The sequence below is a fragment of the Lissotriton helveticus genome, chromosome 9, assembly GCF_964261635.1.
Source record: "Lissotriton helveticus chromosome 9, aLisHel1.1, whole genome shotgun sequence".
In the NCBI taxonomy this organism is placed as follows: Eukaryota; Metazoa; Chordata; class Amphibia; order Caudata; family Salamandridae; genus Lissotriton; species Lissotriton helveticus.
In genome coordinates, this window is record NC_136070.1 from 524,370,069 (window position 1) to 524,395,982 (window position 25,914).

Consider the following 25,914-nt stretch of genomic DNA (forward strand, 5'->3'; position numbering starts at 1 on the left):
GGCTGTTACACTGGCCCCAGTGTCACGAAGGGCTTCAGCCCGGCGTCCATTGATGCCCACCCATTGGCTGTACTTCTGGGTATTAGCGGGTAGGGGGACCCGCGGGACCATGTCCCCCCCCCCTAGGCAGGCGAGAGCCATGGCGGCTGGCTCCCATTCTTGGTGTTCCTGTTCATATTCTTCTTGTTCCTCTGAGATCTGTTCCTCCCCCAGAGCAGCAGCGGCTACTTGGCGGGGTCTTGGGCTCTGGTACTGGGGGCAGTTTGGGTCGTTTGCATAGTGTCCGACTCGTTGGCATCGATGGCAGGTACCATTGGCTCGATATCCCGGTCGCGCTGGGGTGCTGCCCCGGTTGGCCGGGGGGGTGGTGCTGGTAGTGGGGGTGACCGGAGCGTTGCTTCTTCCGCGTCCTTGGCCTCCTCCTCCTCGGGGACGGTGCTGACCATTGTTGTTCCGGTTCTGTTCGTAGGACCCATTTCGACCCACTCTGGTGATCTCCCACCGGTCAGCTTCGGCTGCGAGCTGCCGGGGATCCGTTAACTTGCTGTCGAGAAGGTGCTGGCGAAGTTCAATGAAGCAATTGTTCGACAGATGCTCCCATACCATAAGATTGAACAGTTGTTCGTAGGTTGTGACCTTGCTTCCTTTGATCCAGCCCTCGAAGGCTCGGCTAAAGTAATTGACATAGTCCACCCAAGTTGTACCCGGGATGCGGGTGCAGTCTCGGAACCTCTGACGGTACATCTCGGGTGTGAGGCCATAGCGGGTGAGGAGTGCAGCTTTCATATGGTCATAGGAGGTCATCTGGTGGTCCGGGAGTTGCAGCAGGGCGTCGCGGCCCTCATTGAGGAATCTCCCCCACAGACCGGCCCCCCAATCGCTTCTATCGATCCGGTGTGCAGTCATAGCGATTTCATAGGCCTTAAACCATTGCTGGATGTCGTCCTCTCGGAAGTATTCTCGAACGACATCCTTGGGGATGTGTACCTTCTTCTCTGTTGCCCCTGGAGTGTGGGGTTGCTCGGACACCCCTGCTTCTTTATTCTGTTTGCGTAGGTCGATTTCAGCTAGTTTCCGCTCATGTTCATATGCCAGTTTCTTTTCCTCGAGCTCCCTTTGTCTCTGTTTCTCCTCTCTTTCTTCTCGGAGACGCAGGTGCTCTAAGTTGATTTTCTGTTCGGCCAACTTCAGTTCAACGTCCATTTTGATCCGGGCCATTTCCAGCTCGTGTAGTCGGGTTCTTTCTCGTTCCTGGATCTCGTCTGGCGAGAGACCCGTTCTTCGCTCTTCAGGGGCCATGGGGGTTTGTGCTGCGATGTTTTGATCGGGGGTTCCGGCAGCCCCGGTTTCTGCCCAAGATTCTAGGGCCTGCTTAAAGTCATCTTTGGTATTTAGTCCGGTGGTAGCGATACCTAATTCGATACAGAACTGTTTAAGTTCACGATGGCTGTACTCATCCAATTTCTCCATCTGGCATTTCTCCGTTGATCCGCTGTCTTTAGTTGACATCGTGATTCGCCGTGGGGTGAGCTACTCTCTGTACGGTTTATGCGGTGATTCGGATCGCGCCGCTGGCCACCAATGTTAGACGGACCGGGAGGGTCGGCCGAGGATAAGGGGAGAGGTCTCCGGGGAGAGCCGTCTCCAGTGAATCGTACAGACAAGTAACTCCCCCCCCCACAGACGGACACCACACAATGATAAAGTTCAACGATACTTTATAGGTAATTCTTCAAGTACGGTAGAATGGTACAAGGAGGTCTGGACTCAGGGGTCCCCTCTATTCTGGTCTCTGTTTGGGAAAAGGGTAGCGGGACAGTCTTGTTACCAAAAAGATGGAAATAGCTCTCAATCCTCGAGCTCGGTGGTGTAGATGAACGGGCCGCGGCGGAGCCAGCAGGTCCCGAGATGGATGAAGGAAGACGACGGTCCGCGGCAGAGCCAGCAGGTCCCGAGGAAGGTGGTGGTTACAAACGGTCCGCGGCCACGCCAGCAGGTCCCGACGACGATGAAGGATAGGGTGGTTCCCAAAGCCGCGGCAGCGCCAGCAGGCAAGACGAGGGTGCACAAGACAGAGCTACGGCAGCGCCAGTAGTCCGTCAAGGATGAGTTCTTCTTTGCGTCTCTCGACTCCAAGATACAACTCCCGTCCTGCTCCGGAGCTGCCCCAGTTATAGGGCTGGTGTGCTTTGATGTCCGGACCCTCGCACCTGGAGGCCGGGAGGTCCGGGATGAGGGAGTCCCGACACCCAGCAGGGGGGTGGAGCCAGCGCCCGGGGAGGCGATGGGCGAGCGGCACTTGGCGGGGGAGAGCCATCGACACCTCTTGCTCCCATTGACTGACCAAGTAGCCCGCTCACCTCCTGGGTGGACGTTGGTGCCGGAATGTCTGAGGCCTGGCCAGGCCCAGGGTTGAGGTCGATCGGGGGCCAGGCGGCCTCGTGGTGGAGTGTCCAAGATGGCGCCCAGGATGGGCGCGCAGGCCGGTAGTGGGTCGGCCTACGCGGTCAACAGGTTCGAGTGTAGGGGTCCCTGCGGGGACGGTGGACGTGCAATGGTGGTGTGTGGTACTTGCGTGGCTGGGCTCGGGCCTGGTTGGGCCGGGGGAGAGCGGACCTTCATGTGGCCTGTCCAACACAGACATTCTAGAGCGAAGCAGGGAACTCAACTACTAGTATGTATTCAGTGACACTTGCTATGCACTGTGGTAAATACAGCTTGTTTCCTTATCGTGAACAGAGGGAGAGCAACTCAGTTGTTTGGAAAGTGTGTGAGGTGGGTGGCACCTCCCCAACAAGTGGTTCATGGTGGTTTATGTGATTCAAAGTATAGATCTAGGCTATCCCACATGTGCCTGAGGGGGGGTTTCCATGGTGAGTTCTGAAGGGCAATGTTGTCAGCTCCCCTTAGGTTAGAGACCCAGTTCAACCAGGAATTAAAGGACGCTTTACCCGTGTCTTTCCAGTTGTTTATTATGATCTTAACTGCGGAGGTCAAAAGTAAGTCTAGAAGCGCTCTATCCTTTTCATTTATTAACTGTACTCTAAGGAAGCCGAATGTCAGCGTGGAGAATTCCCTTTCAAGGTAGCAAGAGGAAAGGTTCGAGATGAGGTCGAAAACCCTATTCTAGAATGGAGCGACACACTTGCAGTAAAATAAAAGGTGGGCTGGGTCACCTTTCATATACTTGCAATTCCAGCAAGTAGGATCATCCCGTATCTTTTGTGAGTGTAAACGGGCTGGTGTCCAGTAGGCCTTATGTAAAAGCCAGAACTTTGTCTGGGAGAGGACTGGGGAAAATTTATTCCTTGAGACACAGCTCCATGTTCTGGACCAGTCCGCCTTCGAGATCGGGGTGGCGGAATGTGAGTCCCAGAAGGATATAAGTTTCTTATTGAGGGAGGAGTGTTGTGGACAGATTAACTTGTAGATACAAGAAACCTGATGTCCTAGTCTGTTAATTTTCGTTATGTACTGTGGCAGGGAGGGTGGTGACGATAAGAGATTAGCCTTGGATAGCAATACCTTTATTTTTAAGAAGTTGTAGAATTCTTAGGGGGTCCAGTTTATATTTAGCCTGTAAGTCTTTGAAGGATAGTAAGTATCCTGCCTCAAAAGGTTGGTGGGGGGAAAAGATGCCTCTAACTATCCAGGCATCTTTATGTAGTGTCACCCCTTTGTATAATATTTTCTGGTTATCCCAGAGGGACTCGAGGTGGGAATTTCTAATACTGGTGACTAATTGTTTATCCACTTTCAGTAAAGCAGCCCTCGTGTTTTAAAGATGGATTTTGAGCAGGTTACATTAGTGAGGTTTGATGTTAGAAGGGTAGCGGGGGTTAGGTTATTAAGTAATGATTTTTACTTGCAACCAGACCGGAGTGTAATCCAGTCTGAAATCTGCTAGATTGCCCCCCCCCCCCTATGGTTTTGTCCATTCTGAGTTTTTTCAGTCCAATTCTGGCTCTTTTCCCTTTCCATAAGAATTTTGTGATCAGGGCATCCAGTTTATGGTGGAAGTCCTCCGTCAGTATTAGGGGGAGCATGGTTAGTAAGTAGTTAACTAGTGGGGTAATCATCATCATGATGGTCTCGATCCTACCCCACCAAGTGATGAATCTAGGGGACCATGCCTCGAGGAAAGTTTTGATTTTCTCTAGGGTGTTAGCTTTGTTTTTGTGGAGTGACTCTAAGGTGGTGGTGCCAAATTCTATTCCCAGTTATTTGATGAAACCTGCTTGCCATGTGAGGCCCGAGTCTCCCAGTACTTTGCGAGTGCAGTAGATATTCAAGGGTTTAACTTCGGATTTGTCTCGGTTTAGTTTATACCCAGAGTGCGTTGAGTAAATTCCTATGGTGTGCATCAGGGCCTTAATGGATGACCCCAGTTCTTCTGTGACAATGAAAATATTATCCGTGTATGTGGCAAGTTTGACTGGCGTATCCCCAAAGTTTACTCTTTAATTTCATTATTTTGCTTAATGTCCTGGATAAGTGGTTCCAGGGCTAGGAGGAATAGGGAGGGGGATAAGGGGCAGACCTGCCTAGTTCCCTGCTCAAGTGTGAAGGTATCTGAGTGGGCACCGTTGATGGCAATGCGGGCAGTGGGCTCAGAGTAGAAGGCCATTACTGTGTCTATATACGAGTCTCCTAGATTAAAGGACGACATACAGTGTCTCAGAAAAGACCACGATACTCTGTCGAATGCTTTTTCAGCGTCTAGGGTGATAGCGATAGAGGGGAGGGTGGGCAGCTTGGCCTGCTCGAGTGTGTGGCACAACAATCTTGTGTTGTCATTAGACATTCTATGTCTGAGGAAACCGACCTGGGCGTTGCTAATTAGTTTGGGAAGAACCGCATTTTGGCGTTCAATTTACAATCCACATTGATTAATGAGATTGGCGTATAATTGTTTGGGTAAGAAAGGGTCTTTCCCTTCTTTCGATATTACAATGATATTGGCCTCTTTCATCGAGGCTGGTGTATGTCCCTCTTTAGCTATCCTGTTGAATACTTTTAATATGGTTGGTTGAAGTCATCCAGCGAGAGCCTTTTAAAAGGAGGCTGAGAAGCCGTCTGGGCCCTGGGCTTTGTTGTTTTTAAGAGATTTCATAGCGTTGTCGAATTCTTTTTCCGAGAAGGGTTTGCCTAGGTCCGCATTCTGTGACTCTGACTGTCTCGGCAGATTTAGTGACTCTAAGTAGCTGGTACAGTCTGCCGTGTTTACCGTTTGTGTGCTTTTGTATAAGTCCTTATAGAAAGAGTGGAAGGCGCTCAGAATCTCGTTTTGGTTTTTTTGGATGCTATTTTTGGAGTCTTTAATCAATGAAAAAGTGAATTGCCTCTGTCTGTGTTTGAGGTACGACGCTAATAATTTGCCTGCTCTATTTCCATCACAAAGTTTGAGTGCCTTAAATGTGTTAATCCACACACCCGCTCTCTTGCTCACAGTTTTGTTATATTCATAGTTCGTCTTGACAAGTAGGTCTAGGGTACCTTTGTCGTCTAATGTTGCGGCATGCGATGATTCTATGAGTTTAATTTCTTTCTCCAGATTAGCTAGTTCTGAGTTTAGCTTTTTATTGATCCTTGCTTTAATTCCAATGATGAACCCCGATAGTCGCTTTCAACGCCATGGTGTGAAAGTGTCTGCGTCAGGAGGATCCTTATGACAAATGTAGTCCTGAATAGCAGATTCGATCTTTGCCTTGTCTATTGGGTCAGAGAGAACTTCGTCACTAAAACGCCATCTTTTAGGTGGGAGAGTGGAGTGGGTACCTGCCAGTTTGGTGTTGATGCACGAGTGATCCGAGATTAGGATAGGGGCTATGTCTGTTTGGTCAATGAGATGTGTGTAACCACCTGTAATTGGAATATAGTCGATCCTAGTATTGGAATTGTGCAGGGCTGAATAAAATGTCTAGTCCCTGTGTCTGGATGCTGAAGGCGCCATGAATCTTTAAGTTTTGAATTTGGAGCAGATCTTGTTGAGAACCTTGTGTGAGCGTGTGGGCTGATATCTACATTTGGATTGGCAGTCAATAATGGGATCTAAGGGTAGGTTGAAGTCACCTCCTACTATGATGAGGTCATCTTGAGGAAAGTACTCAATTGTATTAGAAACCCTTTCCCAGAAGTTGGGTTCATCTGTGTTTGAGCCCTATATGTTGAGGACATGAATGGAATCATCCCCTCTCTTTAGGTGAGTGACTAGCATCCTCCCTTCCTCATCCTGAGAGTGAGAAATAGTGGAGATATTGGGTTTTCTGGCTATTAGGGTAATACCTCCTTTTTTCTTATGGACAGTAGGTGAGCAGGAAATATAAGAGATCCAGTTTTGTTTAATGAAGCCTACATCATCCTCTGAGAGTTTTATCTCTTGAAGAAGTATAATGTCACCCTTAGACTTGGCCAGGTAGTCGAAGATTGTAACCTGCTTAAGGTGATTCACCTCTTTGTTCTTAGGGGTCCTAAGAACCTGAAGTGAAAGTAGAACATGTCTGCCATTTCAACAAAGTGTATATCGCAAAAGGAAATTATATGGAACAAAAGTAAAATAAACATAAAAACATTTACCCTCTGACCCATATCCCCTCCCTGAAAAAAATCAGATGCAGGAGCTGCGACTGCAGATCCGACAACCGGCATCCTGGAGGATCTTAATTTGATAAATGTAAATCTGTATAAACTTCATATGAAACTTCTATGGAAAAACCTTAGAACATCACAGTGAGTTAATGATAAGGCGATTATTTTATAGCTCTTTTGTAAACCCTTTTATAATCATTTATAACGTTTATAACAGATATTCCTGAGACCGGTGTGTGTTTTGGAGAGTGTAACGGGGTGAGGCTGCGTGCTGCAGATGAATGGTGGGCACCTGGTACTGACCCGGTACAACCTCCTTCATTACAGACAGAGTCATGGGGTACGGAGTACGACGAACAGGAAGAAGAGGAACGCGGCTCCTTTAAGTGAGTTTACACGGAGGAGGAGGATCCTCCCATTGTACACGTCAGCGAGACCGGATTGGCTAAAACCCAGGAAGCGATGTGGATGGCGTGTGACATCACCCCCGAAGAGACGGCGAGGAGTGAAGACGGAGAACCAGAGACCGGAGACTGCGGACCCGAAGGAAGAAGTGGAGAACCTGAAGAACAACTGGGAGCAAGCGGAGGAGTGTCCGAGGGGAAGCCAGGAGGCCAACGACCCTGCGAGCCGCCGTGCCACTCTCCCGGGGGAGGAGCGTGGCTTTCCCAGGTACGGCAGCGTATGGCGGCTTGGGTGGGAAGCAAGCGTGTAAAATAGTGTACAGGTCCCCTGTTTGTATCCTGTGTCCCCCCCCCTCTCGTTTCCATTTACCCCGCGTTTTACCCTCACAGACTGTGTACTTCCCGACCACTTCACTGGTGTATGCTAGATTTGCACGTTCACCGGTGAACCCTCTCCCGACTCACTACACCCGGTCCCTCGGTGCATGACAACCCAGTGGACAACTGAACTAACGGCCCTTTTTCTGTTGGTCTTCTCTTTCCCTGGGACACCGGAGCCAAGAGAGCAGCTTACAACCCAGCCCGTGACCAGGCCTCGAGGGGCAGAGCTATACCCAGAATAAAAGGAGGAAGAACACCCAAACGCCAAAACGGATCCCAGTCAGTTCGCAAAAGAGAGACTAACGTTCAGAACGAGAACATTAATGTTAAAAACATCACGAGGAATACCAATAAAGCCCTCTTTAACCCCACGAGCTGGTGTCCTGCCTGTTCCTGCATCACCACCTGATACATCCACTACCCCTGGTCCACAAGCCCAGCCCACAGAGAGCTTATGAATGTGTATTTGATCGCACTTCCAACGTAACTTCTCTTAATTCTTTTACAGTGAGCTAATTAAACCATTAGATAGAACATTAGATAAATCATTAGATGAACCATTAGATCGATGATAGGGCTATTAATGTTATAGCCAGTTTGTTAACCATTTTATACCCCATTTTTGGACTGATATACCTGAGGCTAGTGTGCATTTTGGAGAACCTATGTTGTTGCAGCCACTGTACTACTAACATTACTACACTAAATTTTTCTATACTGTAAGCAAAGTAACCCTTTAGTTAAACCACTAGTTAGACCAATTTAAGAGTTGAAAAGGATATCAGGTCTTTCGGTTGTTGGAGTTCCCTGCGGAAAGGTCCATGTCTTGTGTTGGGCTTACTTCCAGATGTCGTGCTAGCTCTCTGGGGTCAGAATAGAAGTGGTGTTTGCCATTATTGAAGATTTTGAATTTGGCTGGACCCACAAATGAAAATTGAATGTTCTTTTCTCTCAGTTTATCCCGTGGATGGAGAAACCCCTTTCTCGTGTCTACCGTCTCCTTTGAGTAGTCCTGTGTAAATATTATACGGTGGCCTTCCCATATAACTTGGTAGTCTTTCCTGGTGTGGGCAAGGATGGCCTCCGTATGTTGGCAGCATAATAGTTTACATATCATGGGACGAAGACCTTTCCTGTTTGCAGATTTGAATGTCGGGATCCAATGTGCTCTATCCAGTTCTAAGCCATGGTTAAATGTTATCCCCGTAAGCATCGTTATCCAGGATTCGAGAAAAGCAGCGCAGGAGCCCGCAGCATCTTCTGAGCCCTCCGGAATTCCAAGATGCGTACATTGCCTCTTCTATTCCGGTCTTCCAACTCTGACACGTGTTTCTTGAGGTCGCTTGTGGTATCTCGGAGGAGTCTGATTTCTTTGCTTGCCTGAGTGGTCACATCTTCAACGTCGCTTATTCTTTGTTCTGCGTCATTGATTTTTGAGTTCATTGTGTTCATGTCTGCCTGAATGGCGGTGAGTTCCAGCTGCATGGTGTTGGAATTTTGTGTCGTGGATTTAGCCAGATCATGTACCTCCGCCAATTTTTTAAATATCATGTCCATTGTGCTATTCAGGTCAGATTTGCCTTTAATTGGTAAGTCTGATATAGCTGGTTCAGCTTTCGACTTTTTGAACGAGGATCTGGGTTCTTGGTCAGCCATCTTGTGCTGATTGAAGAGGTCACTGAGCTTCCTTAGTTGTTGTAGGCGAACCAATGTTATTAGCTGAGTTTTTAGGGTTTGCCGCAGTACGATGTGTTGAGTCGGCTGACAATGTGGCACTTGAGACAGTACTGACAATGGTGGTAGAGGCGCACGTGGCAATGTTAGGGTGTTGGCCGTCCTGGCGATGTTGTTGCTTGACACAATGCTTGGATTTGATATGATATTGCAGAGTTATTGCGTCAGATTATTGATTCCTGTCTATTATGGCGTGCTGCAGGTGGCCTCTGCTTGCAGCGTGAGACGAGTGGTAGGTATCGCTTTTTTGATAGTTAATCACCAGACGTCACCATGGAAGATTGTATCTCTCTTCTGTGCTACCTTCTTAGTTATACTTTCTTGAATTTTATATTTTAATTTTGAGGAGAATGGCTAACGTGATGTTTGTTACATAAATTACATTCCAAAAAATGTTATGGCTCGACTCGTGCTTGGGATCTTACAGCTAGAGTCGACCCTTGACTCAGCTCTCCCTGTTAATTTCTTGACTCACTCATCTCTAACTGCTATAGCAATAGATGTGATATTTAATAAGAAACCTGATTTTTCTTGCTATTCCATTGTGGAAATTAAAAAGGTCGAGAGGCATGCTGTATGGTTTTATTCTGGCGCCATCTACTGGCGCTTTTGAAATCTTTCCAATCTTCCAGAGCTTAGTATTCGTTATCAACTAGAGATGTCGAGGAGGAGGCAACAGAATAAGACTAGTTTTAACCCAAAACAAGCATTTACAATGCAATGGTCTCGGCATTGTTAAAGTTAGAGCTATTGACATTGCTCATGACATTATTTTTATTTATGTTTTTGTTTTTAAAACATAAATAAATGGCATTGTCATTTACAATGCAAATAGCTTAATCTCTTGCAAATGCGAGACCTATTGCATTTGCACCCACACACAGAGCCACACACACAAAGCCACCCACACAGAGCCTCCCACAAATAGAACCACCTACAAAAAAAGCTACCCACACAGAGCTCCACACACACACAGAGCCCCACACACACAGAGCACTACACACACACAGCCCCCACACACACAGAGCCCCACACACAAACACAGAGCCCCCCACACAAACACAGAGCCCCCCACACAAACACAGAGCGCCCCACACAAACACAGAGCCCCCCACACAAACACAGAGCCCCACACACACCCACACAGAGCCCCACAAACACACCCACACAGAGCCCCACACACAAAGCCCCCCCCCACACACAGAGAGCCCCCCCACACACACACACAGAGCCACACATACACTCACTCACACAGAGTCACAGACACTCACACAGAGTCACACACACTCACACAGAGACACACACACTCACAGAGAGCCACACACACACTCACAGAGAGCCACACACACTCACACAGAGAGCCACACACACACTCACACAGAGAGCCACACACACACTCACACAGAGAGCCACACACACACACTCACACAGAGAGCCACACACCACCGGACTTCTTTGTTATTCCTGTGTGTGCCGTGGCTCAAAACATGTGTGCCAATCTGTCCAGAATGACCCCATCCTGCGTGCCATTTTTTAAGCATGGGGCAATGTCTCCTGTTATTCCTAATATAGAAATTGCTTTTAATACCTCTAGAATCCCCTGTCCCCTCCTGTCCTGGTTCTTGGTGCTAAGGATGCTGTCAGGCAGGCCTTGTTTCCCTGCCCAGGCCAGGTCTGGCATTATGGGGTTTTGATCCCTAAAAGGATTCCAGGCTATTTACAGATTTGACTGAAGAGGCGGGGGGGGATAGAAGGGTCAGATCAATGGACGAGGGACAGCCCTTATTGATAAAGGAGGGATAGGTGTCAACTCCTCCCCCCCTCTGTTCTATTCATCAGTCACGCACAACAGATGGCACACGCACATACAACAATTTCAGTACCCCAGCTGCACATAGACACACCCATGCACTCATTGGCAAACTGCCACAGACACACATGTACATACCTTCAGAGATGCATACACAGGCACGCAGAGACACACTGTGACGCAAACAGACACACACACACACACATTAGCTGGCTTATACACACACAACTACATGGCCAAATGCACTCACAAGCATGTACAGAGGCATGCAGGCACATGACCGTAGGCGCACACAGAAACACATACATAGACTCGTCATTACATACACAGACACGTGACCACATACACACAGAAACACATATAGAAATACACACAGATGTACAGATGTAGGTGGAGAAGCGTGGCTCAGCGGTTAGAGGCGGCAGACCGGGAAGCTGAGATCAGCCGTGGACCAGGGTTCGATTCCCCGCCTCGGCGGGGTCTCGGGCTCAAAAATTCCACGGACTTGACAATTCTCGCTCCGGTGCCTACTCGACTCACGGGGTCACACTCTGCGACTCTGGGCAATAGCTTGCTTAATCTCCACTACGGCCCCTCGCGGCGGGATGCCTGGCTTTCACCTTGTGAATACCCTGCCGGGGTATCTCACAGGGGAATACCAGGACGGGTTCCCTAAGCAAGCGCCTTGAGACCCCTGGGTGATTCGTGCGCTATATAAATCGAAATACATTTACATTTACACACATGAGTAGGCACTGCCACCTACACAAGAGTACAGGCACGCAGACATACTTCCATACGTAGATAGACGCAAACAGACACAGGTTTTAGACACAAAAGCAGACAAGCAACTCGAATCACAACAGACACAGGCACAAAAGTACACATGGAATGGAAGCCCACAAATACAGTAAATGACAACAAGCACACATACACCCACACACATACACATACACATTACTGTTGTCAAATCAGATTTACAGCCACACACGCACAAACGTCATTTTACACAATTTACACGAAGTTGTACCAAGAGACAGGCACATCCCTAAACACATACGCAATACACATTGACATAACCATGGACTTGCGAAGAAATAGGCACATACGCAAGTATAAACAAATAGAGACATACAACAACCACACGACACAGGTCTACATGGGCACACTGACACACACATACATGCGCTCGCAAACATACGCCTGCCAGCTTACAGACACATCCTATTATAAACAACTCCACATGGTCCAATTTGTATACATACACACCAAGAAATATACAGCTACACAAGCACTTATAGAAATGTCAAAACATACAAACTCAAACTGACATATAGACACGAACTCAGAATTGACCACGGACAAGCATAGACGTACACGCATGCACAAACATACACAGACTCACAGGAACACACACTCAGATCCAGAGACACCATGCAACACAGTCATCCACAGGGCACGCACATACAATCACACACACAGACTGACAGACACACACCCTCAGACAGACGCCCAGACAGAAGCCATCAGACACACAGACCCACACGCACAAGTACAGATCCAGACACACAATCAGACAGACCCACGCACGCACATCCACAAACACGCGCCCATACGTAATCAAGTACACACCGAGAGGCAGGGATGAGGGCATGGGTGAACTGTGCAGATGAGGTGGGGTGCATCGCTCACAAGGGAAGCCCGTATAAAGCTGTCGTTCAAGCATGGACCTAATCCCTAGGCTGAGACTCCGGGGTCAGCAGAACCCGCCCCCAACCTGCCCCTATAAATCTGTCGTTCAGAGATTGGCCCACTCTCTCTGCTGCAACCCCAGGTGACCCCAGAACAGGAAGTGAAGGAGTGAAGGAGTGAATGTGTGGCTCCATTTGCTCCAGTTATCGAGCTCCCGGTAAAATAAGTAGGGGGACGCCGTCCACCCACGTGGTACCCCGACTCGAGCCCTGCTGCCTCCGGAAACCAGATTGAATCCCTCAACGATGTCTTGCAAAAAAAGAAGTTAATGCACTGCTGATGAATACTTTCTAAACTAGAAATGTACCTACTCAGCCCTTGGTACCATATACTTCCTCTTCACACACTTCTTTCCTCTTTTTATGGCCTTTCTCTCTCAGCTTGGCATTGCTACAGCCCGTTTCGTTCCTAAACATATTGTTGGATTCAACACCCTTGTTTGTTATTGCTTATATATGCTCTTGTATATTGACTTTTTCGGCGTTGCAATAGTTTGGTCCACCTATGAACATCTGCATCTTGCACCTTCACGTTTTTGTTTTGCTCTACTTGTCTCCCTCTCTTTTGTCCCTGGATATTTGTAAAGTTCTCCGATATCCTCTTGGGTCATGTTTGCGCTATATAAAACTCTATAAATAAAATAAATGCAAGGTTTCAACTCGAGCGCCTAGAGACACTTGCTTAGTTGTGTGCTATATAAGTGCTATATAAGTGTTTGGGTAAATAGCCCTGGATATTAGAAAACGATCGATACGTCAGCACTCTATTTGGCCACTGAAAGGTAGGTCTTGTCGGTGTTCTATAATGACGCTGACACGTCGCCAACTGCTACAATTGTCAGTTTCCTGCTGTGGAGCTGGAAAACGTGTAATATAGTGCTTTTTTATATCTGTAGTGAATGATACTATGACGAAAGCATATAAAGACATCACAGCTATGGTTACCAGAAGAACATACATCAATGGGACTTGACTGTCACAGGCCTTGGCTTCCATTTAACCCGGTGATGCATTTTGGGAGCTGTAGTTTTGGTCATCTGAACCACTTGGACTAACACGCCTGGATAAAATATAAAAAAAATAAAACCCTATGCATGAAAAGGCGGAAGGCCGATGATAATGTGGCATACGTAACACTTCACAGCGCCCTCCTGGGAGCTCAGTATTGTGGAGAGGCACACAGCACTGTTGTGATGTTACAGCACTCTTGCGTGATGGTCCCTCGAGCAACCCTGGGGCTTCAGCGCCATTGCCTGGAGGACTGTACCACTGTGCTGCTCGTCATTAGAACCGGCTTAGTTGCCTATCTCGCACATGCGCAATAAGTCCCCAGCAGAAGCCTTTGCAAGGTGACCTTGGATCCAAGTCAGCCCTACAAGCCTTACCTCTGAAATAGAGTCCTCCCCTTTACAGAGCACCGAAGTTTCCCCCAAGTTCAGGGTTTACTATTCCATCCAGTCTGGGTTTTGTGTTTTCCCTTTTACATTCTGGAACTTCTAGTTTTAATTCTATGTGGGGGACAACAAGCGCTGTAAGTCCCAGAATGCAAATTAAAAAAAAGTTCTTGTTTGAAATACTCACGTATAAACCCTGGATCTCAGCTTTACTTTCAAAGGGAAAACAGGACCAGGTGACCCCATGTCACAGCAGATGCTATGCCCCAGTCAGGCCTTTTATTTGAAACGAAATGCATTCTGGGAGTTGGAGTCTTGATTCACATCCATGGCACGCGCTGTGACTCATTTCCAGACGAAAATGTTTTGTAAATAGTAAAAGTCAGGGTTTGATAACCAATCTATTGTAACGAAAGAAGATGCGTAGTCAGGGTCTTGTAGATACTCATGTATATTTATTCTTAAGTTACAGGAAGATGGTAAGTTCATTAAGTGCCTCATAAGTTGTAATAAATGCTCCAATAATTGCCCCACCAGGAGCAGCCTCCTGGCTGCTCAGCCATCCAGATCAACTGACGCTCCACTCCTTCAAACCCATTCCAACATTCTGTATGACCTCATCACAAGTTGAGCATGTAGGCAGAGAACTATTGAAAGGAGAGTGCAGCAGGTAAAAGGAAGATTACAACACATCTCCCTCATCATAATATGAAAGAACATACAGAAAGTGTGAAGCTGTTAGACACACGTTAAAACACAGAGGGAAGTAGTAAAAAGAAAAGGTATACCACCTCCGATTGCTGTGAAGACCATAATAAACAAATGTGAGGAAGTAGTGTGGTAGAACAACAAATAAGAGTGAAAGAAATGATGCATGAAATAAAACATCTCATTCTACCAACGCCATGAAGTAAAACATACTACACATCCTACCCCTTTATTCAAAATGTATGAAGATGGTAAAACACACATGGTAAAACACAAATATGACAGAAAGAGGATGCTCAACAAAACATATAATACACCCAGCTCTCTGATAAAATAAGGAAAACAAAGAATGTAAGTCAAAAAGATATAATCAAAAACTACAAACAGCGTTTCCAAAAACAACACACCACACGGTGTACCTAAAACGCCACATGAGAGGTCCAACACCCATAAAAAAAACTATGGGTAACAGTAAATCCAAAACTGTTAAATTATGAGTACTTAGAACTCAAGGCAAACATAACATGGGTCACCCTAAGACAAAGCAAACATGCCATGCCAACTGCAAATGCAAAACAACAACCCAAAAGCACATCAAAACAAAAACAAGCACACAGCGAGCTACGCCAATCCAAAGGCAACCCACCCTGGGCACTCCTTCACCCGAAGGACGCTCCTTCACCTGAAGGACAACAAAATAAGGGAAAAACAATCCCAAGATAGACAAAAATTTTGGGTATTTCATCACCCAAAGGAAAACAAAATAATGAAAATCGCCATGCCCATGGCAGACATTTGGTAGGTTTCTTTAGACCTAAAGCAAACAGATTTCGGGAAACTAAATCCAAGGAAATCAAAAACCCACGCCAAACTAAATTTAGGAAAACTTTTAAACCCTTGACACACACGTACAACTGTATAAGGGAACATTTCACTAGAGTCAAAAGAAACACCACGCACACTCACCAACACTACTTCAGAAAACAAGAGACAAAAACTACAAATGACCAGCAAAATAAGAATGTCTCTTGCTCCGGTGAGCTGTCTCAAGTTAGGAATGTTGTAAATACGGGAAGATTCGCGACGTCCTCCGCTAAACAACACAATTCCAGCAAAACACACTTCAAGGTTACAAACAAACCAACAACAGTAACATGCCCCTTATACAATGTTGTGAAAATTGCAGATGTAAAAACACAAGGTAATCTAACACAACAAACTAAAACAATAAACGTGGCCACCGTAGTCTAGGTAGATGAGCGATACCTCACCCGAAAGTCCAGTCCATGTGAAGATGAGCAAAACTTCACCAGAAAGTCAAATCCATAGATGAGCGAAATCTCATCCGAAAGTTCAATACTTCGCCCAAAAGTCTAATCCAAGTAATCATTCATCCAAAGTCTAAATGTTGCAGGTAACATCCAGCGTAAGTAGAGAATTGCGCCATCAACATTAGAACTCCATTCATGGTTGAAGGTAGAATCACCATGAAATTCTCATTTGCGCATGTAAATCCAGATTTGCGCATGTAAAATCAGGTTTGCCACAGCTAAAATAAAGTTAGCCTTCACGTAATGAGATGTTGGCAAAAGTAAGCATTACTCCCTTGCGATGTATCTGCGTATCAAACTTGGAGGTGAAACGTCGTGAAACTCAGGATTACAAAGGGATTCATCCCAATGTCCCAAAATGGCCGCCACAGCGTCGTTCGGCGTCGCTTTCTAAAGAAAATAGACCTCACATGGATGCTGAACCAGACGTTGTCATAGGGGTCAAAGGAGACTTCCACCAATACCACGGAGGATTCCAACGACGTCATCAAACTAAAACACGCAGGCGAACTGGAAGGAGCTCCAGAGATCAACTGTCACTGGTGAGTCTACGAAGAAAACTGAATAGTCAATGGCAGCAAACGCGCAGGAATTAAACTGTGAGTAGAAGTAAGGAAAAGTCTTTCATGCGCGCAGAGAGTCCATTTGTTAAATAGATGTCACGAGTTGCAGTTCGCGCTACATGTTGTATTCACTTTGTTTTTCCAGCGTTGACAATGCGCTCTTGAGCCCAAACACTATATAACATGAGTGCTACGTGTTGAAAACTTGCTACCAGTGGAACGCCTTAAAATATTCAAACATCATTGCGTTGCTCTTAATCGTGGTACTGCGTGATATCATTAAATTGCTGCGTGTTATATGGTGAGTCAACTGGGTCAGAAAGAGACGCTAGCTCGAAGTTAAAAGTCTCTTGAGGTCTCTCTTCAGCCAAAAGTAATTTGCAGATCATCAGCTGAGTGTAATTACCAAATCGGTAACATAAGCTGCAGTTTAGCTCTTTTTTTTTTTTTATCCATAAAAAAAAACGATGTTGTGCTTTCATTGTCTGTTACACAAAAAACAGCTTTCTTCACATTAATGAAGATCAGGGTTTGCAGGCTGTCCTTACACACAGGGAAACAGTCACCTTGGTCCAGTAAATTTATGAGCTAAATCACACGTTTGTGGAAAGTCAACACTCACCCAAGTACAACAAGCACTGGCACATCCACGTTGGGGCCGACCGGTCTTTGGTCACTGGTGGGGCATGTGGACAGCTTGTGCTTCTTCAGTTTCATATGTACAAGCCCATTCAATGTATAGGTTCTCCAACTCGTCGCCAGTATTGTAACGAAAGAAGATGCGTAGTCAGGGTCTTGTAGATACTCATGTATATTTATTCTTAAGTTACAGGAAGATGGTAAGTTCATTAAGTGCCTCATAAGTTGTAATAAATGCTCCAATAATTGCCCCACCAGGAGCAGCCTCCTGGCTGCTCAGCCATCCAGATCAACTGACGCTCCACTCCTTCAAACCCATTCCAACATTCTGTATGACCTCATCACAAGTTGAGCATGTAGGCAGAGAACTATTGAAAGGAGAGTGCAGCAGGTAAAAGGAAGATTACAACACAATCCTCCAAAAAAGACCGTATGTTTTAATCATTATGAAAGTCCAGGTTAAAGTGTGGGTGAACACTGAGTAATAAAGTACTAACTGCGTTTTGAGAGCATACCCTTGTAGTATGTAGGTTGTTTCCCTTTTATATTTATTTGTATTGCATCATTAAGGCATGTTAAATCTTAGATGTTCCTGTAGGACTGCGATGTGAACAGTCGTGGGTCCTTGCTATGAATAAATCTCCTACTAATGAATAAATCTTCTACTAATTATCTTCAAAACGTCTTGTATATCTTTCTACTTTGGATACTTAACTTTGGATACCTGCTACACCCTGCGAAAGATGCTGCAACTTCTCACCGTGCACACATACCCCCAAATCACCTCGAGATAGCGGAACTCTCACCCTACACACGTGCCCCCCCTCCTTCTCCCCCTCCAGTGAGGGTTGAACCCTCTCGATCTACATATCCCCCCTCCAGTGAGGACCCGTGCACCCACGCCCCTCCCCCTCCTGTGAGGCCTGCAGTGGTCCCAGCCGCACCTGCAGCCCCTCGGCCTCTATAAGAGCCCCGCCGCGGGGAGGGTGGGATGTATTTTTTGTTTCTCAGACGGGTGTCTCCGACCCCCTTGGGACCATGAGCAGCCCGGACGCCCCTCTGTCTCCAGCCCACCGGCCCGGCTGACCCTGAGCGCCCACATGGCCATCCCCCCCTCCCTGCCCAGGGGCGCCTTCACCCGCTTCTACTGTGTCCCGGAGGGGCAGGACCCCTTTAACAGCGGTGGACCGCCAGAGAAGGGGCACCCTTCCCCAGGTAAGAGGGCTATTGACGTGGTAGCAGGAAAGACTGGCGTGGGAGTGATAAAAACCATGACCTAGCCCCTGGCTAAGTAAAGTGACCCCCCCCCCCACCCCAAGGACCGTAGACGCTGGCTCACAGGGGGATGCGACCCTCTGGGAGTCCCTTCAAGGTTGGTCGGGCTCACATATGTCCTTTCGATGCTTTTCTTGCTGCCCCCCAACACTTCTTGTAGAGTTTCTATTTGTCGATGCTGCCCCTCAAATCCCCCCTCTCAAGTCTTTCACGTTAATATTGCCACTTTGCAGTGGAACATTTTGTCGGAGCGGAGTTGCCGTTGATGCGGCAGGTGCAGTGGCACCGGAGCCCAGAGTCGACCCACTGACCTCTGTATCTTGCTGTAGTTTATATTCCAAATTGTGGGCGGGGGCGCATTTCCTTTCTTTCTCCAGGGCCCACGGCGCACAGACTAGTACGCTACCAAGTCTCGTGCCCTCAGCGAACGAAATACACTCTCTTTATTGTATTATCGTTTTCTAAAATCTTGGCATATTACCTGATTTAATTAAATCTGGCTCCGCATGTTAGGAAACTGCTTGTTTCAATTTAATAAAAATGTCTGAGTTTGACCCAAAAACCTCACTGCCCGGACAAGTTGGGAGGAGATGTAACCAGGTCCGAGCTGAGGGCTTAGTAACTGGGGGACTTGGGTTCGAGTCCCGGCGTGGGTTCAACATCCTATGACTGTGCAAATAAAGTAACCTCTTTGCTGCCGAAATAAATAACAAAATAAAAACAAGCAGGTTAGATAGCGTTTATGAGTCCAGGGCAAAGTTTTACGAGAGACTCATTGCTCACAGCATGAACTCTGATACTCAAATAGAAGCTTGCAGGACGCGCGCGGGCACTTTGCTTGTTTTGCACCGACATTAAAGCTGTTATTACAAGACACAGGTGTGCACAGGAAGGGCATAGACGTGACTGAACTCTCAGGTGCAAGGGAAAGCCTCGGAGCTGCCGTGCTGACCTCAATGAGTGCCCGAGGATGACTTCTTCCGGCTGCGGTCAGCCTGAAATAGCTGCCACAAAGCTCTGACATTTTCGCGATTCGGGGGCGTGTTTTTGCAGTTGAGTGACTGATGATGTCACGGCTTAAAAACTGCAAAAAAAAAAAAACACGCCCCCGAATCTGCTAAAGATGGGGCCTGAACAGAGTGACGCCCCTCTCCTCCAATGGCTGGCCAGCATTTACGAGGCCAGCCACTGCTTACAGCAGTGCGGACGCGGCCTCGACCTAAAAATACCGAAAAGCATACCAAGGAAAATAAAGAACGAGATATGGCATGCATTGACAACGGGCCCCAGAAGGGTTTTTGTTTTTGAGATATCAATATTCACTTAAGTGATTGAAAATTACGCAATTTCAAAATGGCCGCCGGAATTCTGGACGTTAAGAAACTGGTTTCAGGACACCATAGCAACCAAAGTACACAGTAAGAAACCAATTGATCTGCCACTACTTAGAAAATGGATGCATTTGGGAAGCATGGTTTTCGGTACAGAAATACAATGAATCCATATTAGCCAAGATAATAACACCACCAGCACACCGCTACGTTATCATTTGTTGTAGTAAAAACATTCCAATTAAATTATGGTAAGTTTTGGGCAAATCAATAGATTGCTGTATTTTTCGGAACCTACACACTGTTTTTCATAAAACAACAGAATTAGTTATTCCAAATGGCATCTTGTTTGTATACCCTTCTCCTGAAAATTGTTTATCTACATCCATTGAAAGTCCATTAATAGCTTGTTTAGCACAGTTATGCAGGATATGGGCAGAACAGTTTGCAGGCAGAAGGTCACCATTTGCTCCCTTCAAATGCTGGAACAGAATGATGTCGTCCATAGTCAACACTTGCGTTGTCCCCACATTATGCCGCGACGTGCTCCATTTTCAAACCATGGTTATTTAATTTTGTTGGGATCTGCTGTGCAATAGCTGTAGCAGTCTCTGCTGCATCCTCGTAGAAATCCAGCAGAGTGTAGGCCACACCGGAGGTGAAATTAAAGTGCAGCAACTAAAGTGGATAGAGTTTAATGTTACCTTTGTTTGAGGCGTCACTGCAAATGGAAAAATATCCATCTTTTAAGTCTTCTTGTGCTCGCTGCAACGATAGAGGTGCCGGCACATACAGAGTGATGCTCGAGGCCTTTGTGCGGCCACAAGATGCTTCCATCGCTATGGATGAGTCGTGATACATTACTTTGCTTAGCTTGATGCCACAATCCAGGGAGCGGTAGGAGATGTGATGCTTCACAGCATGGCACACCAGAGTCACCTCTGCAGCTATGACCTAAAATGTAAAAAAAAATATACAAAAAAGGTATAAGCACGCAAAGAAAATCTCCATTGATGAAGAAAACAATGGCCACAATGGGGCTTAGAACTGCAAATTTAAACTAAAGTGTCGGCTGGTAACCCAAAAGCAATTATGACGTGCTCTTAATATAAACAGAGTGAGAAAAGCGCGGTAAAGGCAACCTGACTTGGTAAACACTGCTGCACATTTAAAGAAAGTAACAGAAAATTGTTAGATGGCTCGCCTATTCAGTTTGGGAGTCTTAGAGTGTGACAAAGCAAGAAGAGTGTAAAAGTATTACATAAAACCCATGTCACATTATGATGAAGCAATCAATTACTTACTTTGGATACTTCTGACTGGAAGCTTGGTTGCAGGTAAGATGAAATTGTGGCACTCAGTATGTGGAGTTATGTTTGGATGCGATGATACAACTTGTGCATGCTACTACCACGCAACATAGTTTGGCCTAAACATATACTGGGATCGAAGAGTAAGCCGTTTTTAGGCTGATCTGGTCACCGGAGACTGAAGCATAGGAGAAGCACAACATTTGTAAAACTGAAATGTTTAAACTAACTTAAACAAAGGTGGAATAAGGAGTCAGAGTCGGACTTGCCTACAGGGACATTTAAAGTTCACCTTAATGGTGCCAATATCTTAAAATATTCTTAAATGAATACGGTCTCCTGTATTTATGAAACCTGCCCGGGGTTCTGCAAACATTGTCTGATCCTGGGCATGTGCAATTTTTCTCCGGACCATCTTCATTGGCTTGGGTTATAAATGCTGCCTTCCGATTGTTTTTAAGTTTGTTAGTCGGGCCCCATGTCAGTCATTTGTATCCTTCAGGGCTACTGGCCCCTTTACTCGAAACACTATTTTCTTTCCTGTGTCCCCCCCCCACCCACGCCCCCTCCCGCAGTCTGTGATTTTTCTGTCCCCCTCCCATTCATGCCTTTTAGCCCGCCCGCACCCCCGTTTCAAATGCAATAGGACTCACGTAAATGAGAGTTCTATTGCATTGCAAATGCTTGTTTTTAAAGTATTGCGCACTAACATGTGCGCGCTGCCTTACATCTGGCACATGCGCCAAAAGTCTCCCACTCCACGAGTAACAAGCATTTGCAATGCAATAGGTCTCGCATTAGGAAAGTTTGATCTATTGGTATTGTAAATGACACATTTTTTATTTATGTGTTGGTTTTGAAAATAGCAAAATTAATAGCTTTGTCATTAACAATGCCAATAGTTTTAACTTTCGCAAACGTGACACCTATAGCATTTGTAATGCAACATGTGTTGTATTTACATGACTTAGATGTATTAATATTACAAATAACAATGGCTTTTATTTTTTTTAATAATTAATACTTAAATAAAAGTTATTGTAATTTATAATGGCAATAGCTTAAACTTTTGTAAATAACTTTTGGGAAGATTATGTTCAGTGTATTTTATTGTGATGAAAATCCAAGAACAGACGTGAAATATTAACATCTTTTTGTGACATTTCTAATGAAGCTTGAAACATTGAGAGAACATATTAGAACCAGTTGTTGTTGAATGGTTGCACAGAGTGATGCTGTGGCCTTCAGTGGTGCTGAGTGATGCTGTGGCCTTCAGTGGTGCGGAGTGATGCTGTGGCCTTCAGTGGTGCGGAGTGATGCTGTGGCCTTCAGTGGTGCGGAGTGATGCTGTGGCCTTCAGTGGTGCGGAGTGATGCTGTGGCCTTCAGTGGTGCGGAGTGATGCTGTGGCCTTCAGTGGTGCGGAGTGATGCTGTGGCCTTCAGTGGTGCGGAGTGATGCTGTGGCCTTCAGTGGTGCGGAGTGATGCTGTGGCCTTCAGTGGTGCGGAGTGATGCTGTGGCCTTCAGTGGTGCGGAGTGATGCTGTGGCCTTCAGTGGTGCTGTGGCGTTGAGTGGTGCTGAGTGATGCTGTGGCGTTGAGGGGTGCTGTGGCATTGAGGGGTGCTGTGGCATTGAGGGGTGCTGTGGCATTGAGGGGTGCTGTGGCATTGAGGGGTGCTGTGGCATTGAGGGGTGCTGTGGCATTGAGGGGTGCTGTGGCATTGAGGGGTGCCATTGCTCAGCTCACTAATATTCATTATACAGTCCTTCAAAGCACTAAGGGCCGAGCAAAACACGACTGGATTCCAACACGTGGTACCCAGGTTGCACAGACAGCAAAATCAAGCTATTTATTTTCCCCACTTTACATGTTGATCATGGTGTGGCAGAGTGAATGTATCTTATTGGATTTTGTCAACTGCCTTGTTTTTTTTAATCCATTCTTGATCAACTGACATCTTGGCGGCTATCATACTTTTGTTTTAATAATACACAGACATCAGGTCTAAAAGAAGCGCTATGTGCTTGCTGGCTGAGGAGCGCACTGAATAAGAAGCTCTTTGTAAACTTTCTACAGAGTGACTTAGAAGGGAGAGGAAACTGGGTGTCTATTAATGTGGTGTCAATTATCTACAGCCCTCCAACTCCTCGCCCCCTCCTCCTGGCAGACAGTGGGAAAGAGAGCCCGGCCGGGGTGAGTGTGGGGAGAGCTGGACTCACGGAGAGACAGACCAGCCAGAGGCGGGAGGCAGCCTAGAAGAAATGCTGGTATTACTGCTGCTGAGTCCACAGCCCAATCAGAGAGCCACAGTGGCTCGTGCTGCAGGCATGAAGGCAGCATGACGGCCTGGAAAGCAGATGCCTTTGGGAACTCTGCCTGAACCGTTCCTTGACACTCCTCGAGCTAGGGCTGAGTGAAAACAGATGCGCTTGTTTTGCTGTTGGGGCGGGGGCAAAGGGTGGGCAGCAGCCTATGATGTGCGAGAGAGTGGCCAAAGATTTTTTTAGGTTTCGCCTGTTTTGCGCAGGCGAAATCTTTTGAGAACATATATGTGCCTTTGTCCCGCCTCTCACTTCCATTGGCTAGCTCCATAAATGGAGGCTAGCCATTGGAAGAGAGAGGCGTCCGTCATTGTCCGAGGCGATTCGTGGGCGTTCCGGCGATTTTTTCCCTCTCCGCCCCTTGTAGAACGTCATTGTGGCGGTGGGCGGTTCTTTTTTTTCTTCTCGGCATGTTTTGGCCATTTTGGACGTGTCTTTTGCAGGGCCGGGTTGCGCGATTTCCGTGTCCTGTCGTCTCTGTGTACTGTTCTTCGTGTCTGTTGGTTGTACTGTGCGTGGCATCTTGCCGGTACGGTGCGCATCGAAAAGACTGTGCGCTTCAGGAAAACTAACTGTACGCTTAGCAGCTCGTCCGTAACCTGTGCGCACCATTCTGTCCATCTGGACTGCCTTTAAAAAGAATCGTGCGCTCCCACTGTACTCTGCCGGATTATAAACTGTGCGCTTCATATTACCTGGTGAACTGTACGCTTCCGCTCCCCCCCTTTGAAAAGACCCGTACGCTTCGATCCTCATTGCGAAGCTGTACGCCACGTACGGTTGCTCACGCTAGATGCGTGAGCATTGGTAGGGGCCGTCCATTTCTCACGCTAGATGCGTGAGCATTGGTAGGGGACGTCCATTTCTCCCGTTCGGAGCGCACAGGAGCGCTACGAAGCGTACACCCTGCCCCAAATTTGCTAAAAGTAGCAGAAACGCGGGGAAAAGTATTTTTAAATCCCATGCTTTCTCCAGAAGGGACCTTTTAGTGCACTCTGCGGGTGCAGACAGTGCACTTCCTGGCACCTCGTAGTTTCCATTGTTTGCAGCGGCGTCTACCGATATTTAAGACGACTGCACTTTCAAGTCCGCAGACAGTACATACAAAGTGCACTTTCCCATTACACATACTGAACAGGGACTGGAACAAAAAGGCTTCACGTAAGAGTCATTTTTGTTTCATTTATATGCAGCCTGACGCAGTTGCTGGGCTTTCTGTGACTGTATAGTGCACACAATCATATGTTTATTAGGTAGCTCAACTGAAGTGCACCTCGTGCACTTTCACCACATGTGCGAACTTGGTGCCAGTACATACTATTTGTATTTCTCAGTTTTCCTCAAGAAAAGCTACAGAAGTGAGCAAGGCTTGTGCCCCGCCTGGAGAGTTGCCCGAGTGTGAAGGTGAGGTGGTGGCGCTAAGAAAAGGTTCCTGAAATGGCTCTATGTACACACGATGTATGTGTCTGCTGGCACTTTGGAGTTAGGAGTGCAGTTGTTCCTTTTAGGTGTGCATATCAGACACGTAGGTTGCAGTTGATGTTTGTCCTGTACCGTGTCTCTTTGTGACGGCACACAGCAGAGGTGTGCCAGTGCAGATGATGGGCATCCGTCCCCTGGTTCCCCTTCCCCTGGCTGTGCTTGCTTCCCTGCCACCTGGCTGTGCTTGCTTCCCTGCCACCTGGCTGTGCTTGCTTCCCTGCCACCTGGCTGTGCTTGCTTCCCTGCCCCCTCGCTGTGCTTGCTCTCCTGGGTGGGTGTGTGTGGCTCTGGGTGGGTGTGTGTGTGTGTGTGTGTGGCTGTGGGTGGGTGTGTGTGTGTGGCTGTGGGTGGGTGGGTGTGTGTGTGTGGCTCTGGGTGTGGGTGTGTGTGTGTGTGTGTGGCGCTGGGTGGGTGTGTGTGTGTGTGTGTGGCGCTGGGTGTGGGTGGGTGTGTGGCTCTGGGTGGGTGTGTGGCTCTGGGTGGGTGTGTGGCTCTGGGTGGGTGTGTGGCTCTGGGTGGGTGTGTGGCTCTGGGTGGGTGTGTGGCTCTGGGTGGGTGTGTGGCTCTGGGTGGGTGTGTGGCTCTGGGTGGGTGTGTGGCTCTGGGTGTGTGTGTGGCTCTGGGTGTGTGTGTGTGTGGCTCTGGGTGTGTGTGTGTGTGGCTCCGGGTGTGTGTGTGGCTCCGGGTGTGTGTGTGGCTCCGGGTGTGTGTGTGGCTCCGGGTGTGTGTGTGGCTCCGGGTGTGTGTGTGGCTCTGGGTGTGTGTGTGGCTCTGGGTGTGTGTGTGGCTCTGGGTGTGTGTGTGGCTCTGGGTGTGTGTGTGGCTCTGGGTGTGTGTGTGTGGGGGGTGTGGGTGTGTGTGTGGGGGGTGTGTGTGTGTGGGGGGTGTG

At 47.3% G+C, this 25,914-nt stretch overlaps 1 protein-coding gene and 1 long non-coding RNA gene across 2 annotated transcripts in view; one reads left to right on the forward strand and one right to left on the reverse strand.

Moving 5' to 3' along the window:
- The window catches only part of KIAA0586 (KIAA0586 ortholog), an 813,007-nt gene that overhangs the window by 42,106 nt on the left and 744,987 nt on the right, over positions 1 to 25,914 (forward strand). The window lies entirely within an intron of this gene.
- LOC144781500 (uncharacterized) overlaps positions 20,156 to 25,914 on the reverse strand; it is a 35,314-nt gene continuing 29,555 nt past the window's right edge. Inside the window, exon 2 of the long non-coding RNA XR_013601002.1 lies at positions 20,156 to 20,863. This is a non-coding gene — a long non-coding RNA (uncharacterized LOC144781500). The remainder of the gene's footprint in view (positions 20,864 to 25,914) is intronic.